Source organism: Pristiophorus japonicus, chromosome 2, assembly GCF_044704955.1.
Source record: "Pristiophorus japonicus isolate sPriJap1 chromosome 2, sPriJap1.hap1, whole genome shotgun sequence".
In the NCBI taxonomy this organism is placed as follows: domain Eukaryota; kingdom Metazoa; phylum Chordata; class Chondrichthyes; family Pristiophoridae; genus Pristiophorus; species Pristiophorus japonicus.
In genome coordinates this window covers 146,564,666-146,584,343 of record NC_091978.1, presented here as the reverse complement: position 1 = coordinate 146,584,343, position 19,678 = coordinate 146,564,666, and the positions used below count along the sequence as shown (strand labels likewise).

The 19,678-nt window shown below is 48.7% G+C and overlaps 1 protein-coding gene across 2 annotated transcripts in view; it reads right to left on the bottom strand.

Moving 5' to 3' along the window:
* Positions 1–19,678, bottom strand: part of LOC139232499 (zeta-sarcoglycan) — an 817,822-nt gene that overhangs the window by 134,358 nt on the left and 663,786 nt on the right. The gene's annotated exons all lie outside the window — the stretch shown is intronic.

Below are 19,678 nucleotides of genomic sequence, written 5' to 3'. Positions count from 1 at the left end.
TGCTTGGGACCTCCCTTTTTATACCTGTGTGATCAGGTAAGGAGTGTCTCCCACAAGTTCACCCCTTGTGGTCAAGATGTGCATCTAGGTTGAGTGTCTACAGTAATACAGTGGTGTTACATTGTGGTTACATACGTGACATCCATGAGGTGCGCCGACTTTGTAGAACAGAACCGGCACCGATTTCTTACCTCCGTGTTCTCTCCATTGGTTCCAAGCCTGTGGCCTGTGGCACAGTGCATTGGAACACGTGGGCGGAGCCAGGTCCTGACGCTGAAAACAGTGCCGGCACCTCTGCACATGCACGCTAGAGTCTGCACACATGTGCAGTAGCTCCTGGCAGGCCGTTTCTGAAAATGCGTGCTGCAGGCTGTGTGGGAGGGGCCCAAAGCACACCGCCCCTAGCCCTAGCCGAATGGGTTCCCTCATCGGCGGCCATATAGTGCGTCGCAAACGGTGTCAACTCTGACCTGATTGTAAAACTCCTGAAGAGTTTCTGGGGGTCTGGTTTGTAACTCTCGATCAGATGAACCGAGGATTCATGCGGTTGTTTGATGCCATGCCGGAATCGATCTAGATGTGCCAAACTCTTACAGGACTCTGAAGGGGTTTATGGACCATTGTCATCAGCAAGTGGTCATTACCAAAGCCCTCCAAGATCAGTGCCCCAAACGTGAAGCCAGGCCCTCTGTGAGCAAGGACGGGAGTAACTGCGGCGCGCAGGCAGCCCAGTAAGCGGCACCGACAGCAGGAACAAATGTGCCTGAGCAGAGGGAACGTCCACCATATCTCAGACAAACAAGATCCTCAGGGTACTGAAGTCGAAGGGGATGGCTCCAGACCTTCCAGAGGATTTGTACCATTTGAGCAAGAGGTACTTCCACCTCCTCTCTCCTCCCCCAACCCTGCTCTCCCCTGCCCCCCCACCAGCCCCCCCACCAGCCCCTATCCCTGGCCTAATGGTCTCCCTCATCGGCGGCCCGCTGCCTTCCCAGGCCGTGTTTTGGTAGGACTTCTATTTTTTATTTGCAATTGATTGATTGATTATTACTTTGGTCGGTGCTTTAGGTGCAGAGTTCCTTCTATTTATTAATTAATTGCTTGTTACTTTTTGTGCTTTTGTTTGATGCTTGGTGGTTCTTTAAATGTAGTTACTTGCACCGATTCCTTAACTCTAGGTAAGGTTTTTCTCTGCGGACGGAAGTGGCAACATACGCTGGCCTAAGTTAGTTTGGAGCAACTATTTTCTGGCCAAACACCTAAAACAGGGGTAAGTGGCTGGGAATGCCCCTTTTTGGAAAAAAAAACGGAACTAAAAAAAAAACCTAACTAACTCACTTACACTGGCGCAAATTAAATGGCCAGAATTGCAACTAAAAAGATAGTCCAGAAAAATCAAGTTGCTCAAAAAAAGGAGCAACTCCTGGAGAAACTTCAGCCCATCGACTTTGGATCAAAGAAAGGTAAATTGGAGTACAGGTACTACTTAATGGTGAGGAACTCGGAGCTGCAGGGGAGCAAAGAGATTTAGGAGTTCAAGTACACAAATCCTTAAACTCGTAGACTGGTACAAAAACCAATTTAAAAAAGGCTAATGGATGGTTGGTCTTTAGTTCAAGGGAGCTGGAATACAAAGGGGAGAAAGTTATGCTCCAGTTGTATAAAGTTTTGGTCAGACTCCATCTGGAGTACTGAGTTGAATTTTGGAAAGCGCATCTCGGGATGGATATTGGAGCGGGTGAGGTGCAGATTCATCAATATAATTCAGGGGCTGAGAGTTAAATTATGAAGACAAGCTGCATAAACCTAACTTGTACTTACTTGAGTATAGAAGATTGAGAAGTGATCTGATCTGGGTGTTCATAAGATTAAAATAATGTGATGAGGTAGATACAGAGAAACTATTTTCTCTGGTGGGGGAATCAAGAACAAGGACATATAATCTTAAAATCAGAGTTAGGCCATTCAGGAGTCAAATCAGAAAGCACTTTTTCACAAGATAGTAGAACTCTCGAATTTTCTCCCCCAAACGGTGTCAATGCTGGGTCAATTGGAGTTTCCAAGACTGAGATCAATAGATTATTTTTTTAAACTAAGGGTATCAAGGGATATGCAGCAAAGGTGGGTAAATGGAGTTGAGGTACAGATCAGCCATGATCTAACTGAATGGTAGGGCAGGCTTGAGGGGTTGAATAGCCTCCTCCTGTTCCTGATGGCTGGTAGCAGAGGCTAACTGAAGACAGCATGCATTTCTATCAAGGAGAGCCTATATGTACCTGGCAGTAACCAGAAGTGAAGAAAATATTCTCCTAGCCTTCAAATTCACATGACTGTAACATTTGACTAATGATTTTCCACTGCACGACTAGTCCAAGCAGCTTATTCGTTCATCAAGCTAGCATTACGATAGATGAACTCTGATTACATTCTGCTAGGCACACTCAAAAAAGCCAGCAAACAAAAAGACATCAGTCACACACACAGTCTGCATTTAGATCATGAATTTCCAGAAGAAATATAGGCCCTAGTTTGAAATTCACAAGCTGTGACCTGCTATTGGAAATATTTTTAACAATATTTTAAATCCTTTAAAGAAGGAAATCAAGACTAGTTTATCCATGGCAGTTTTTGAAAGTACATACGAGGAATTGGGATAGTAGACTAGATCTTGAACAAAGCCTTGCATCATATTAGTGACTATTATCAGTTGATATTATAAGTGATCACAGGAATCGAAACAGAAAACTCTCTGGCTGTACTTGAGACAAAAAATAATTAAGTTTAGAATTTAGATACATTTATCCTTTTAAAAGACGCACTGATGACCCATACAATTTGTTTTTATGTCACGTTAAATTGATAACCCATGTTCACATAACAAGCATCTAATTTACATTCTATGGACCATATTTTCCCTGGCGTACACTGACCATGCCAGTTATAATCGACTCCAGTCATGCATCCTGACATAACTCAATGGATTTTTTTTTCAGCTGAGTCAACTGAGTTGCTTTATATAATAACCCCAAGTCTGATATTCACAAATTGCTACTGTGTATTCAAATAAAATTATAGGCTTTCAGCAAACAAGGTTAATACCTTTTGAAGTTAGCTGACTTTGGCATTACCAAGGTCACAGGATTACTGTTGAAATCAGTGAAGGGTATCATATTCATCACCAATAATTGCCAAAATAATCATGGTGATAAGTGACTCTGCTATGATGCATAGCCATTTTACATAGAATCTTCGTAAGAATTAGCTTAAGTCAGAGAGACATTATAGATAATTCCAGCTTTTATGGTGCTCATAATAAAATTTGATAAAAATACCCATGAAGAGCAGAATGAATGCTATCAGCCTGCTCTTCACGGGGGTTAAGACTATCTCTACATGCAGTCAGAAACTTAATGCAAAAAAGATGCTGCGCTATGGTCATTAAGCGTGCTGAATGCTGCCTTTTCCCAACTGGTAGACTTTAGTTGGGGGAAGGGCCCTTGAACTGATTGTGAAAAAATGTGTTTGAGATTGCTCAGACTTGACTTATAATGCTGTCTCAGATATATCAAATGGATTCAGTGAAGAGTGAGATCAAAGGATATCACAGCAGGTTTATAAATTTAAAGTGACAGCTGTAGTAATTATACCCAGTCTTGTGGGATGAAACTGTTCTGAGAAAATGTGACATTTCTTTTTGGGGGGGAGGGGGTCGCAGCAAGAAGCAACATTTCCAGATTTTTCACTAATTCCTTCCTAATTTCACCTCATTTCTCTAATCTGCCCCATATACTCTGTAAAAATAAAGTTGTTAATTTTAACCCCACCACCGCCCTATGGATTCTGTGCAGTTTACTTATCCACTTGAAACGCGATCCTTTGCTGCTATCTCTGATGCTTACCTGTGTAGGTGGATGAGGTGCTGACTAAAATAGGCGGGAGGCTAATTAATTTATACAATTTATGGTCCTATTACGTCACTAGGATTTTGATGGCATCTTAAGGGGGGCCTGAAGAAGGCCGGCAGCTGGTGGGAAGGATAAAGGGGCATGTCATGGATATGCTTTTGCAGGAGTGCTCCTCCGTTCCACATAAAAAATCTCGCAGCCTCTTGTACCCTAGACTCCACCCCCATCGCCCCCGCCCCCCGCTGAAGCTCCCACCCTATAATTTACCAGGAAGCCGGTGGGCTGCCAAGTACTGCCTGATCTTCCCTTGCCAGTAGTTACTTCCGCGTGGGAAGTGGACTGGCAGCATTTAGATGAGGCCCAGCGGTTAAATCACCATAGCCTCCTGCTGCCTCAGGCAGGTGGGGAATTAACTCGTCGGAGCGGTTTCCTGCCAGAAACAGGTCGGAGGTTAACATCTATCTTGACTTTTAGTACAATTTATTTCATTTCCAGTCAGGCATGTTTTTAAAAATGCCAAGTACGTTGCTGCAGAATTCATTAAGCAAAAAAAAAACTTTGAGAAATTGGAAAACAGTTTTAAAAAAAAGTCTAATCGACATCTGCAGTTATTATTTAATACTGACGAGTATGGGTATTTAATGAATGGAAATATAAAAAGACAGGAAATAGACAACCTCCAGCAGCGTGGCACTGATCACAGACAGGAGAGGCATTCCAAAGTCATCATAGCGAATGAAACAAAATAAAATTAAAAAGCCAGAAGCCATTTATTTTGTTAAGAAGAAAATATATTGCAATAGGTAAAATCATTTAAAAAAAAAAAACTACAAATGCAATATATTTATTTGCTACTGTTGATAACAGGATGGAATATGACAGCAAGTTTTAAAAAAATCATTTATAAATGTATTTTTTAATATAAATGCAATATAATTAAAAATAAAAAATCCAGAATACCTCTGCTGGCAGTAAATAGTGATTGTATTTTATCCTCCATTAATTGGAGCTTGCATCTACCTTCATGTACCGAATGCTTCATTTCTGATTTATTGTGCCATCGTTTTCCATACTCTGACTTCTCTTTTGCTTTTGCAAAATTACATTTCCAGACTAACATGAATGGACCCCACAACTGTGCAGTTGCTCTGTGAAAGGGACAGAAAAAGCAGGCTCCTGCTTGATTTTCTTTTGGTACAACAATCCTTTACTGTACTTAGAGCCCATCAGCCTGTTGGAAGATGATTTTCAAATGCCAAATCCAGCATCAGTTTGAACCTGAAATCCAAGATCTCCTCTTTAACCACTGGGCTGCTCTCACTCAAAATCTATTTGGTTTCATTATTATTTTTACAAAGAAAATATGTTGTCATTATAATCCCTTGCAGCATAAGGAAATGAATTATACGCCAATGTTATTTTATTCAAAACAATGCAATTTATATCTTTGCAGAACATATTTAAATCTTTCCACAAAACAAATCTACATTTAGGACAAACTGCACTCCAGGTACCATTAACCTACATTCTTCTCTATGCTGTCAGTTGTATTATTTTATTACACAACAGGCTTTCACAACTGTGCTTTTGTGGATAGAACAGATAATTAATAGAAGGAAGAACAGCATCCAGATCTGGCCAATGAAAGAGTTCGAAGTACACATGAGATATATATTCCAACTTTCAACAACAGAATTGATGATGGGGTATCCTAGCTCAGAGTGAGACCAATTAGGTGTTTTAAAATCATTTCACAGCTTGGAAATAGAGGGGTAGAAATTCACCTCCACCTGAAATGAGACGCACCTACTGCTTTTTGCCGGTCATTACTGTAAAGTCCTTACTCTACAGCATGAAACCACACGAGGCATATTCTGGGGACAAGGTCACTGTGTGACCTCAACTCTTTATTCACAGCACTCCTCAAGTGATGACCCTGCATGGGACCTCCCTTTATATACCTGGGAGATCAGGTAAGGAGTGTCTCACACAAGTTCACCCCTTGTGGTCAAGGTGTGCATCTAGGTTGTGTGTATACAGTAATACAGTGGTGTTACATTGTAGTTACATACATGACATCACCTTCCCCCCTCCAAAGATTTGTTAGGATCATAGGTTTAGTCTTTCAGGTGGTCTATGCTCCCTCGTGGAGTGCCGCAGTTGGGGCTCTGGTTGTTGGACACTGACGTGGGTGTCTGTCACCTGTGGTGATTCCGGCCTGTCCGGGCTGACCACAGGGACTGTGCATTCTTCTGATTGCTCTTGTTGCTCATTCACTGGCGGTGGTGTGAGCTCCATCTCATGGTCTTCTTCAAGTTCCTCCGTGTCGATGCTGAACCTTTTTTTTTTTACTTAGTCGAGATGTTTACGGCATATCTGACCATTGTTGAGTTTTACCACGAGGACCCTATTCCTCTCTTGGTCAATTACAGTACCCTCAAGCCATTTGGGCCCCATGGCGTGATTGAGGGTGAATACAGGATCATTTATTTCTATACATCTCCCTCTCGAATTGCGGTCATGGTACTCATTTTGTGACTTGCGCTTGCCCTCAACTATGTCGGTTAGGACTGGGTGAATGAGGGACAACCGGGTTATGAGTGTCCGTTTCATTTGTAGCTCTGCGGGTGGGACCCTCATGAGCGAGTGCAGTCGGGATCTATAGGCCAGCAGAAGACGTGATAGGCAGCAGTGTAGGGAGGGTCCTTGAATCCTGAGCATACCTTGCTTAATGATTTAGACCGCACGTTCGGCCTGGCCATTGGAGCCCGGTTTGAACGGCGCAGTCCTGACATGGTTGATGCCATTGCCCGACATAAACTCCCGTAATTCGTACCTTGTGAAGCCTGGGCCATTATCACTAACCAGGATGTCCGGCAAGCCATGGGTTGCAAAGATCGCACATAGGCTTTCCACAGTGGTGGATGACATGCATGAATTCAGAATGATGCACTCGATCCATTTCGAGTACGCATCTACCACAATAAGAACATCTTTCCCATGAACGGGCCCGCGTAGTCAATATGAATGCATGACCATGGCCTGGTGGGCCCGGGCCACGGGCTGAGCGGGGCCTCCCTGGGGGCATTACCCAGCTGGGCACACATCGTGCACCTGCGAACACAGTGTTCCAGGTCTGAATCAATTCCAGGCCACCAAACATGTGACCGGGCAATGGCCTTCATCAGCACAACGCCTGGGTGCTCGCTGTGGAGTTCCCTGATGAATGCCTCCCTGCCCTTCTGGGGCATAACTACACAGCTGCCCCATAGTAGGCAGTCGGCTTGGATGGAGAGCTCATTCAGCCATCTGTGGAACGGTCTGACCTCCTCAGGACATGCTCCGTGTGCGGGCGCCCAATCCCCAGTCAGAACACATTTCTTAATGAGGGAAAGGAGGGGATCTCTGTTTGTCCAGATTTTGATCTGGCGGGCTGTGATGGAGGAGCCTGCACTGTCAAAGGCATCGACAGCCATGACCATCTCAGCGCTTTGCTCCACTGCCCCCTCAGTGATGGCCAGTGGAAGCCTGCTGAGCACGTCAGCGCAATTTTCAGTGCCGGGCCGGTGCCGGATGGAGTAGTCATAAGCAGCCAGCGTGAGAGCCCATCGCTGTATGCGGGCTGATGCGTTGGCATTGACAGCCTTGCTGTCTGACAACAGGGATGTTAATGGCTATGGTCCGTCTCTAATTCAAACTTCCAACCAAAGAGGTACTGATGCATTTTTTTTACACCATAGACACATGCGAGCGCTTCTTTCTCGACCATCCCATATCCCCGTTCTGCTTGAGAGAGCGACCTAGAGGCATAAACCACAGGTTGTAGTTGACCCTCAGCATTGCCCTGCTGCAACACGCACCCAACCCCATAGGACGATGCATCACATGTCAGAACCAATCTTTTACAGGGGTCGTACAGGGTCAACAACTTGTTTGAACAAAGTAGGTTTCGAGCCCGATCAAAAGCCCGTTCATGATAGTACCCCCCAAAACCAATCGCAACCCTGATGCAGGAGCACATGTAGCGGCTCCAACAATGTGCTCAAGTTCGGCAGAAAGTTCCTGAAATAGTTCAACAGTCCCAGAAATGAACGCAACTCCGATGTGTTGCAGGGCCTGGGTGCTCATCGAATCGCCTCTGTTTTGGATTCGGTGGGCCGAATCCCATCTGCAGCAACCCTCCTGCCCAGAAACTCAACCTCAGGAGCTAAGAACACACATTTAGACTTCTTGAGTCGCAGGCCTACCCTGTCCAGTCGGCATAGCACCTCCTCCAGGTTGTGGAGGTGTTTCCCGGTGTCTCGACCCGTGATGAGGATGTCGTCCTGCAATACGATCGTTCCAGGAATGGATTTAAGCAGGCTTTCCATGTTTCGTTGAAAAATCGTGGCATTCGATCAGCGGCCGAACGGGCACCTGTTATAAACGAACAGTCCCTTGTGCGTGGTGATGGTGGTCAGTAGTTTAGATTCGTCGGCCAGTTCCTGGGTCGTATAGGCTAAGGTGAGGTCCAACTTGGTGAACAGCTTGTCGCCTGTCAGTGTGGCGAAAAGGTCCTCCGCTCTCGGGAGCGTGTATTGATCTTGTAGGGTTACCTGATTGATAGTGGCCATGTCATCGCCACAGATCCTGACAGAGCCACCCACTTTTAGGACGAGAACAATGAGGCTCGCCAAGTCGCTGAATTCAACAGGCGAGATGATGCCCTCTCTCAACAGCCGGTCCAATTCGCTCTCGATTTTTTTCCCGCATCACATACGGCACCGCTCTGGCTTTGTGGTGTAATGGCCTGGCATCCGGGGTGATGTGCATTATTACTTTGGTGCCTTTGAAAGTCCCAACGCCAGGTTGGAATAGTGAATCAAATTTTTGTAGGACTTGTGAGCACGAACTTCGCTCCACAGATGACATTGCGTGACCATCCCCCCCCATTTCCAGTTCATCTCGGCTAACCAGCTCCTCCCCAACAGTGCGAGACCATTGCCCGGGACAATCCAGAGCGGCAGCCGATTCACTAACCCATTGTGTGTGACAGCCAACATTGCACTGCCGAGCACCGGAATGATTTCTTTAGTGTAAGTCCGTAATTGTGTCTCAATATGTGCTAATTTGGGTCTACTGGCTTTAAGTGGCAATAGCTTCTCAAATTGCTGAACGCCCATGAGTGACTGGCTGGCCCCAGTGTCCAGCTCCATGCGTACTGGGATGCCGTTTAATAAAACCCTCATCCTCATTGGTGGCGTTTTGGTGTATAAACTGTGAATATTCGCCACATGGACCCACTGAACCTCGCGTCCATCGAATTGCCCCAAAAGTCATCCTGCCTCAAAGGACCCTCTTCTGGTCCCTCCGCCTCATATATTAGTCTGGTTGCAGGCTTCCTGCACATTCGAGCTAAATGGCCACTGAGATTGCAGTTTCTGCAGACAAACTGTTGAAATCTGCAAGATCTGGCTGAGTGTTTTCCCCCACACCTCCAGCATGAGTTAAAGTTTCCAATGTTGGGGACAAAGGGACTATGGCCAGGCATTCCACGCTGACTATCCCTTTGATTGCTCTTAAATACCCTATTCGTGGGTGTCAATGGCCCCATCCCGGGCCGCATTGTCCGCTGTGATGGCATGAATGTCCATTCAGCCTGCCATTGTCTCTGTTGGAGCCCTACTCTGGTGTCTATTGCTGCCTGGGGAATGTCGGACTGCCCCTGCCAGCCTGCAGGGCTCTGAGTCGCATTGATGATGTTGACTCCCTGACCCATCGCTGCGTTAGAGGCAGAATTGCGCGCATATTATTATTTTCGTCTCTTCTTCCCCCGCCATGAAAGTGTCAGCTAACAACGTCGCCGCTTCCAAGGTCAATCCTTGGTCTCACTTAATTTGCGGAAAATTCCCGCATGACCGATGCCCTCGATAAATAAGTTCCTTAGCATCTCCCCCCTGCAGGCGTCTGTGAACTTACAGAGGCTGGCCAAACGCCAGAGGTCCGCTACGAAATCCGGTATGCTCTGTCCTTCACGACGTCGGTGAGTGTCGAATCTGTGTCGGGCCAAATGTATGCTACTCGCCGGTTTGAGGTGCTCCCCAATCAGTTTGCTAAGTTCTTCAAAGGTTTTGTCTGACGGCTTTTCGGGTGCTAGTAAGTTCTTTTTTCGCAGTTGGTCAAAAGATGAGCCCTTCGCTTGTCGGCCGCTGCATCCCCCAGCCATTCTTTCGTAACAAAGCTTTGCTGAAGCCTCTTGACAAAATCGTCCCAGTCTTCCCCAACACAGTATCTTTCCTCTGCACTACCGGTGGCCATTCTCGTGGGTCGTGAGTTCCCGTTTCTCATTGCCAATGTAAAGTCCTTACTCTACAGCATGAAACCACACGAGGCACAGTCTGGGGACAAGGTCACTGTGTGACTTCAACTCTTTATTCACAGCACTCCACAAGTGATGACCCTACGTGGGACTTCCCTTTATATACCTGGGAGATCAGGTAAGGAGTGTCTCCCACAAGTTCACCCCTTGTGGTCAAGGTGTCATCTAGGTTGTGTGTATACAGTAATACAGTGGTATTACATTGTGGTTACATATATGGATGCGGCAGCCACTGGAGCGAAATTCAGCATTTTTGCTGAAAAAAAGGAACAGAACGGTATTGGTGGCGGGAATGGGCTGTTTGCAGCGGTGTGGGTGTGAAGTGGTCAATAGGGCCATGAAATTCAGCTGTTGCCGATTTGCTACTAACGAGCCAGCTGCTCCCTGGCCTTCTGAAAGGGCAGGGTTTGCAGCTCGGCCCTGAGCAGGGAAGCACTTTGAATCGAGGGCATGGCGAATCCAGGGGGAGCAAGGAGGGCCAGCAGGTTTTCGGATTCAGAACTGGAGACCCTGATCGAGTGGAAGGAAGGAGGCGCAATCTCTACCCCGACACAGGCAGACTGACTTGCGCTGTCTTCATTAATGCCTGGAGAGAGATCGCTGTGGAGGTCTCGGTGACACCATTCATGACTGCACTGCGACCCAATGCCGCAAAAGGCTCAATGACATCATTTGCTTGATGAAAGTGAGTACATGTTCCCCCAACTCCTCACCTTCCATCTCTGAGCCTCTCCTTCACCACCTTCTTCTTTTATTTCCCACCTTCACTATATAGTCACTGAAGTGCCATTTCATTGTTGAGGTGTATATATATATACGTACTCACAATGGAGACTCCCTTTCATGTCAGAGTTATAGCTGCATGTAATGGACACACACTTGTGCATTCATTGCTGAGCCTCATGACATTTCTACACAGCAAGCCTTATTTGCTTTGCAGGCAAACTGTATTGAGCAACACAGGACTGGTGGTGGCGAGCCGGGGATCCAGCAGCTCACTCACCTGAAAGAAAGCATTCGGAGGCTAGTGGGCCCAATTGTTGCCTTCTCTGTGGCTGCTGGTCATGCCGATCCTGCCGGGGCAGCATTGGTAAGTGAAGGCCTTCCTTTAATGCCATCTGTCCCTGAAAGTGCCCATGCCTACCGCGCGTTTGCAAATGATAGTGTGCAAGTTGCAGGCTGATGTTGCAATGCCTTACTTCACCCTCATAGGTGCCCTTTATGATTGCCGATGAGACCCCGAATGTGGGCCAAAGCCAGGACGACAGCATTGAGAGCACTGGCAGCCAAAGCCATGACGACACCTAGAAGCCACTCCATCTATTGGCTCCATCTCCGATGACGGTGCTGCCAGCACTACGTCACTGCTTCCTACATTCACACATGCCAGCTCAGATACTGGGAGTACGCCGCCGGGAATGCTGGATGTAGCAGAGGGCTTGCACTGGGTGATGCACCGGGGCCTAGTGGGCTGCAGCATGGTGAAGGGAAAAGGCAACTTCGGGTGCCATCTCTCCGGGGGACGAGGTCGCACACGAGTTCTGCTGCAGAGGACTCAGGCGAGCCCCTCGATGTTGGGGCTTATGAAAGAAGGGTAGAGGCCATGCATTCCCAGATGTGGGGGCAATGGCAAGGTTGCCCGAGAGCCTGTCGCAAGTGGTCAGGAGTGTGGGGGTGTCCACCTCCCACATTGTGGATAGCTCTGTGCACACCATGGAGCCCATCATTGCCAATGTGCAGACGATGGTGGACACCCAGAGTGACCGTGCAGATCCAGCTGTGATGCCGCGTCTCGTTGGCAATGTGGCAGCTGCCATAACAGTACAGGTGCAAGGGAATGAGTGTCTGAGTGCTGCTTTGGAGAGGATGGCCGCTGCCCGGGAAGCTCCGAATTCTCTCATGCACTCTGAGCAACTGGCAATGGAGTGCCCTACTGCTGTCATCTCTGGTGGCATCGAGACTTTGTCTGCTCTCCTACAGTCTCAACTGGATATCACGCGAGATCTGACTGCTGTCATCATGGTTGGGTCCACCATGGTCCACGGGGGACCTTCTGGTGTCGTGTCACAGCATCGACCTGTGTTCCCTCAGAATGGTGACGATGGTGAGGTGCTGCCCCCGGGAGTGGCACAGGCTCCTCGGACCAGGATGATGATGATGTGCTCTCTCAGGATCACAGCAGTCCTGACCCCAGACCCATCATTCCGCCATTGCCAACAAGCATTGACTTGCCTGAGCCAAGGACGTCTGAATGCACCGAGGAGGTTGCTACCCAGTCTTCAGCCGGCCCTTCCAGGGCCAGAGTTGGTTGAGGGCATCTTAAAAGGACATCTGTAGTTTTGACACCTGAAATACAGCAGCCTTCCCAGATCCATGATAGAGCCACAGGGGAGACACTATGGCATAGTTCGAGAATAGGCTTGCATAAGATAACTGCACAATAAGGTTACTGCACAAGATAAAAGTTCACAGGGTTGGGGGTAAAATATTAGTGTAATGACTCAAGAGTCTGGTTACTGTAAACTCACTCAGGTGCAACCTGATCCATCTTTATTCCAGCCCAAGAGTGCCAGCGTGACAAAGACACCCAGCTTATATACAGGTGACCAAGCACACATGCCATATGCGTACAGCCCGATGACCTCTGACCACGGCGCCCTCTGGTGTCTGGTGACCCCCAAGCATTAAAACATAACTACTAGTTTGGATAGAGGATTGCCTAAAAAATAGAAACAGAGAGTCGGGATAAATGATTCATTCTCAGGTTGGCAATCAGTAACTACTGGTGTGCTGCAGGGATCAGTGCTGGGACCCCAACTATTTACAATTTATATTTACGACTTGGAAGAAGAGACCGAGTGTAACGTAGCCAGGTTTGCTGACCATACAAAGATGGGAGGAAAAGCAATGTGTGAGGAGGACATACAAAATCTGCAAAAGGACATAGACTGGCTAAGTGAGTGGGCAAAAATTGGGCAGATGGAGTATAATGTTGTAAAGTGTAAAGTCATGCACTTTGGCAGAAAAAAATCAAAGAGCAGGTTATTATTTAAATGAAGATTGCAAAGTGCTGCAGTACAGCAGGACCTGGGGGTACTTGTGCATGAAACACAAAAGGATAATATGTAGGTACAGCAAGTGATCAGGAAGGCCAATGGAATCTTGGCCTTTATCGCAAAGGGGATGGAGTATAAAAGCAGGGAAGTCTTGCTACAGCTATACAGGGTATTGGTGAGGCCACATCTGGAATACTGTGTGCAGTTTTGGTTTCCATATTTACGAAAGGATATACTTGCTTTGGAGGCAGTTCAGAGAAGGTTCACTAGGTTGATTCCGGAGATGAGGGGGTTGTCTTCTGAGGAAAGTTTGAGTAGGTTGGGCCTCTACTCATTGGAATTCAGAAGAATGAGAGGTGATCTTATCGAAACATATAAGATTATGAGGGGGCTTAACAAGGTGGATGCAGAGAGGATGTTTCCGCTGATGGGGACACTAGAACTGGAGGGCAAAATCTTAGAATAAGGGACCGCACATTTGAAACAGAGATGAGGAGAAATTTCTTCTCTCAGAGGATTGTAAATCTGTGGAATTCGCTGCCTCAGAGAGCTGTGGAAGCTGGGACATTGAATAAATTTAAGACAGAAATAGACAGTTTCTTAAACGATAAGGGATTATGGAGAACGAGCAGGGAGGTGAACCTGAGTCCATGATCAGATCAGTCATGATCATATTGAATGGCGGAGCAGGCTCGAGGGGCCTTATGGCCTACTCCTGCTCCTATTTCTTATGTTCTTATTATGTTCTTATAAGAGTTGCTATAAGGAAATGCACAAGGTGAGAAATGATTATGTGTATGTTTTTGCACCTTGATTTCTTGTGTAATAAATCATTAGTTTGTGTTCCCACATCTGTGCATGTCTCTCATTTCACTGTGGGCAATGCTTTGTGAAAGGGCACATTAGGATGGCCCTGGAGATACACAGATGAACGGAAACGAGCTGCAATGAGATCGCTCTGCACTTCTCTTGCAAGGTCCCGAAGGCGACGCCCCGTCCTGCAATGCTGGCAACCTGTATCATGGTCGTCCTCTTCCTCCTCCTCCTCTTTCTGCTGCGTGTCGTGCTCCTGCACATCCTCCTCCTGGTCTTCCTCCTCAGGTCGTACTGCTGCCTCGTCCTCCAATGGTTGTGCCCTCATGATTGCCAGATTGTGAAGCATGCAGCAGACCACCACGAATCGGGACAACTGCTCAGGTGAGTACTGCAGCACTCCTCCTGAGCGATCCAGGCAATGGAATCTCTGTTTGTTTGAGGATTCCGATGGTCTGCTCAATGATGCACCTGATGGCTGATTGGGAGTCATTGTAGGCTTGCTGTGCTGCAGTCCTGGGGTGGCGAAAGGGAGTCAGCAGCCAAGTGCACAGTGGGTAGCCCTTGTCTCCAAGGAACCAGCTGCAAAGACGCCTGTCACACTGGTCTGGCGCAGGATGAAAGTATCATGGCTGCTGCCAGGATACCGGGCATCAACTGCCATGAGTTTGCAGTGGTGGTCGCACACCAGCTGCACATTGAGGGAGTGGAATCCCTTGCAGTTTCTGAAGATCTTGGAATTGTTTTGTGGCACCCTCAATGTGACATAGGTGCCATCTATGGCACCCTGAACCCTGGGGAAGCCCGAATCCGGTCTGCCGCTCCAACTGCTTCTCCATGCTCATCAGGAAGGCAATGTAGTCGTTCCTTCTCTTATAGAGAGCATTTGTCACTTGACGGATGGAGCGATGCGCGGCAAAGTGAGAAATATTCACAATGTCTGCTGTAGCAGCTTGGATAGATCCAATGGCATCGAAATTGAGGGCGATAGTCACTTTGGTTCGATGCTCAGAGCTGTCCTGAGCCTTGTCTCAGGTTGGAGGTGTGGCTGCAGGAGATTGCACAGCTCCCTCATGACGTCCCTCCGGAATCGAAGTCTCTGGAGACATTAGTCATCTGTCAGGTCCATGATCAAAAACTGCTCTCTGTAGACCCTTGCACAATAGAGCCTTCTCCCCCCCCACATCTCTGGGCAGGTCTTTCTATGGCAGCTGCCTCATTGCCTTCTCCCTCATGCTCTTGCTGCTCCTCACCCTCTGCAGCCTGCTGCTGGCAAACATCTGCCTCCTGTGCAAGCTGCCGCCTGTCCATCTCAGCCACTATCTGGTGCAAGGGGTCAGCGTAACTGACCCTCCTCCTGACGCCAGGTCCTTGCTGGGTCATCTCTCTGGGTTCAGGTTTGTCACCATCCCCATGGCCTTCTGCATGTTGGTCAGCCATGTGTGCTGTGTCCCTTACCCGCTGCCTCTGGAGCCTTTGGAAACGACGCCGCCTTCTCTTGCGTGCCTCCTGTAAGGTTCGAAAATCCATGGCCGCATTTGAAACACCGTAAGGACAAGAAAACTAACATGGGATCGTTCCATACACTAAATGAACATTTTTGGCCAAGTAAAAACAGGCTGGGAAAACGTGTGGGCGGAGACAGACATTGTGGAGTCTGGCTCACAAGCGAGACCGAAGCACTGGCCAATGGGGGAAAAGTGCATTCTGGCAGGCCAATCAGGGGTCGAGTTGGGCCTGAAGTGGGGAAATCTTCAACCAATAAGGACTCCCCGGCCCAGTTTGAAAATGACTTTCCCCCCCACCCCCCAAATCAAACTACGAATGTGGGCCATTATCTACCTAATTAATATGGACAATAGCTCTGAATCAAAACTATGAATCACTGGCGGAATGGCCCACTGACTCCCAGGACTATAACAAAGGACCCACAGATGTTCAGGCACCTATGTGCACTGAAACAATACCCTGGTCCTCACACCTGCGTGTACCTGTGAGATCTTCTGATTAAATATTCAAAGCTATCTCCCCGGCCAAACTTACACAATGGACCACCCACTGGGTTTGAGCGCGAAAAGACCAGAACTGAATTGAATACAAATACAGAAAGACAGTTGTGGTGAAAAGGAGTTGTGGAGAAAAGGAGTTGTGGAAAAAGGGAGTTGTGGACCAAAAAGGAGCTGAGAGAGTTTTGCAAACTTTGATTTTGGTCTAGACTAAAAACCCACGAGCCAACCTCCTGGGTGGTAAGTGGCAGCAGGTGCTGCTGTTAGCCCTGAACACACTGGACAGGGTGAGAATAGCCGAAGCATCAGGCTGGGGCACACAGAGCTGTGCAGACCTGGACACCTGGTTCAATAACCTGGATTCACAGCTGTAGTCTGATAATAACCGAGAGGCAGATAGAAGAAACCGACGCAACATCGAAGAGGAAAACCGAACAACATAAAACCCACCCCGGAGGGACCCCGAGCTGAAATAAGTGCTACAGAACCCCGGAGTTGATAGGATTGTGAGTACAGCCCTAACCCCCTCACAGATTCAATGTAGGATAGGGATTGGTAGGAAGGGTGGGAGTGGGAGGTGTGGGTGTGTGTGAGTGGGATGTTTTAACCTCTTGTTTTCCCCTTCCCTGTTGCGAGATTTTTCGGGTTGTTGAATGAGATTCTTCCATTACTGCCATTTTATGACCTCTTCCTATGCCCTCTATCTTTGTGTTTGCTATTCTAAATAAACAACATTAGCCATTTTGTTCTCTTACCCACTGTGTCTGGTGCCTCGTTACTCACCCACCCTCATAAATCGCATGTACAGAGCCCAAGGGGAGTGTGGATTCGAACCCACACCCCAAGCTCCCCTTACAGAATGATGACCACGAAGGGATGTGCATTGAGTGAGGGTGAAGAGACAGTCAGTCTTGGTGAAGAGAAGTATAAAATGGAGGGTAGGATTGCTAGGTATGTAACAGCAAGGATAAACTGCTCAAGGAAGTGGGTGCAGGCGCTGCTGGAGGCTGAACGGCCTGAGAACACAGCAGTCAGGTGGACCCAGAGTAAAGATCATAAAAGATCAGTGGAAAAGGCAGTGTGGCTGACTTGCTTTCAGAAGCAAATACAGGTTTTGGACAGGCAGATAGACGTCTTGCAGACAGAATTAGCTGAGCAGAAAGAGGAGCTAGTAAAGACCAGCAAAGAAAGGAAAAGCTGGATCACGATTTAAAGTGGGAGAGGCGGGAAAGAGAGAAAGATAGAGAAAGCTATCGCAACCACAGGGAGTACCTTCAGTCCCAGGTAACTGAGGGAAAAGGTCACATCAGGGGATTGCAGGAGGAACTTGCCCAGGCTCAGAACCAGGGAAAGTTGGGGGAGGGTAAGAGTCTCCAGCTACAGGCTGCGCTTCAGGTGTGCCACAGCAGGGCAGAGGCGGATCATCGTTCCTTTCAGGAACAAATTGATCGGCTCACCCTGGCTCTGGCTGAAGCCAAAGCAGCTCTTGTTCTAACCGGAGCAAAAGCTCTGGAAGTGCCCGAGACTCGAATCCCCACCCGGCCCGACACCAAAGCTCTGGCCCTAGCTGAGGCAAAAGCCCTTGGCTGGGCTGAAAGCCAGGCACTCAGTAAAGGAGTGGTGTGCCTTATCAGCCCAGCCGAGGTACGGAAGGGGCAGCATCGTGAAACAGGCTGTAGGGAGGAAGGATCCTATAGGCCCTCTCCCACAGCTCTATTGGGGATCCCGGAGGAGAAGCAGGGTGAAATGCTGGGACCAGCCCCAATGTGCCCCATCAGGCAGAGTAGATTCAGACCACCCACAGTGGGTCAGGCTGAGGGTCCCCTACAGAACCAGTACGTGGGTCCCCACAGTGCGACCCAGCTGCGGCAGATGGTGGCCCATGTGAATAAACTTACCCAAAAAGGAGACCCCTCTGTCCACTTTATGGAAGTAGAGCAGGTAGGAGACATAAATGACTGTAATGAGGCCGAACGGAACAAACTGCTCCCGTTCTCACTGGACCCAGCCCTGTGTCAGACTCTCTCTGCTGAGAGTAAGAGGGGTCAGCGAACAGTGGCTACTCTCCAGGAGGATATCCTGGAGGCCATGGGCTTGAACGACGGCTGTCCGTTCGACCGAGTACAGGCCACTGTCACTAGACCCGGGGAGACCCCCCAGGTAAATTCGCTGATCGACTGTGGCCAGTGTATAAGGAAGCCAGTGGGGGGAATTTGGACCGAACCCAGCTGGATGCACATCAACATGGTCGCTGGCTGCGTGCACTGGTGGCAAACAGCCTACCTGAGTTACGCGCCCAGGCCAACCTGTGGTTCAATTTCAGAGACTCCCAAGCCACAGAGAAGACGGTGCTGAGGCAGCTGACCCTCTCTTTTCTTAGTAGCAGAATCGGGGTGGAGAAACCCACCAAGGGGACGGTGTGTGAGATCTGCCCCGGCTCTGATAAGAGAGAGTGGAGGCAAGAAGGGAATTGGCAGGCAGGCAGAGAGGTGGTTTGCTACGGGTGCAGGAAGACAGGGCACATGAGGAGGGAATGCCGGGATCCGAGGCGAGAAAAGAGAGGTCCACAGGCCCCAACCTCAGCCCCAGTCCCCGGGGCCGCAAGCCCTCCCAAACCAGCTGTGCCCAGCCCTGCCGCCCCACTCGAGGGTCTCCTCACAGCTCTGCAGGCACTCCTTACCCAGACTGGGAAGGTCGCAGCCGTGACCAGGGGAGAAGTCCCTCAGGCCCAGACCAACACCCCCCAATGACTAGACCCCGAGGAACCCGTGTACCTCTGCCCGGTCACCTATGATGCGTGGAGCAGATCACGTGTTATGATGGGGGTTGAGGGGGTCTGGGGGAGTATCTGCTGGACACAGGGGCCTCGTGCACCCTGATTCATGTCGATGACCCGACCACCTCACCCCTATCCAGTGGGATCCCCTACTGCCTAACCAGTTTCACTGGAGAAGAATGCGAGGGCTTCTTCTCCAAACCACTGCAGATACACATACACTGCCGTGGGAGGGAGTGGGTAAAGGCATCCTAGGGGCAGATTTCCTCAGCGGCCAGAAAATTCTGACACCGGGGAGGGGGAAGGTACAGCAGTCATCCAGGGGAAGCAGGGGAAGGGTTCCCTCTGCACTGTAAAACTGAAGGAGGGATATGACCTCAGCGCTCTGGTAGACGGCACCCCGATGATCTATCAGGCTTTTGTGCGGGCTAACCTGGCGGCATTTGCCAGGCATAAGCACGACTGTGGACGGGTAAATGGGGTCGAGGTCAGAGTAGATGGGGACCCCATGTTTAAGCCCCAGAAGCAGTATAATTTTCCCAGGGAGGCTGAGGCAGACCTCGAGGTTGCATTGGGATCTCTAGTAAGACGGGGAGTGTTGAGACCAATAGCCACACATGTGAACTCTCCACTTTGGCCGGTTAGGAAACCGGACAATTCTTGGAGGGCCACAGTGGACTACCGAGTCCTCAATAACAATATCCCTGTCTGTGCGCCCACAGTGGCAGCCGTAGCCGACCTAGTCGCAGCCATCCCCGCGTCCG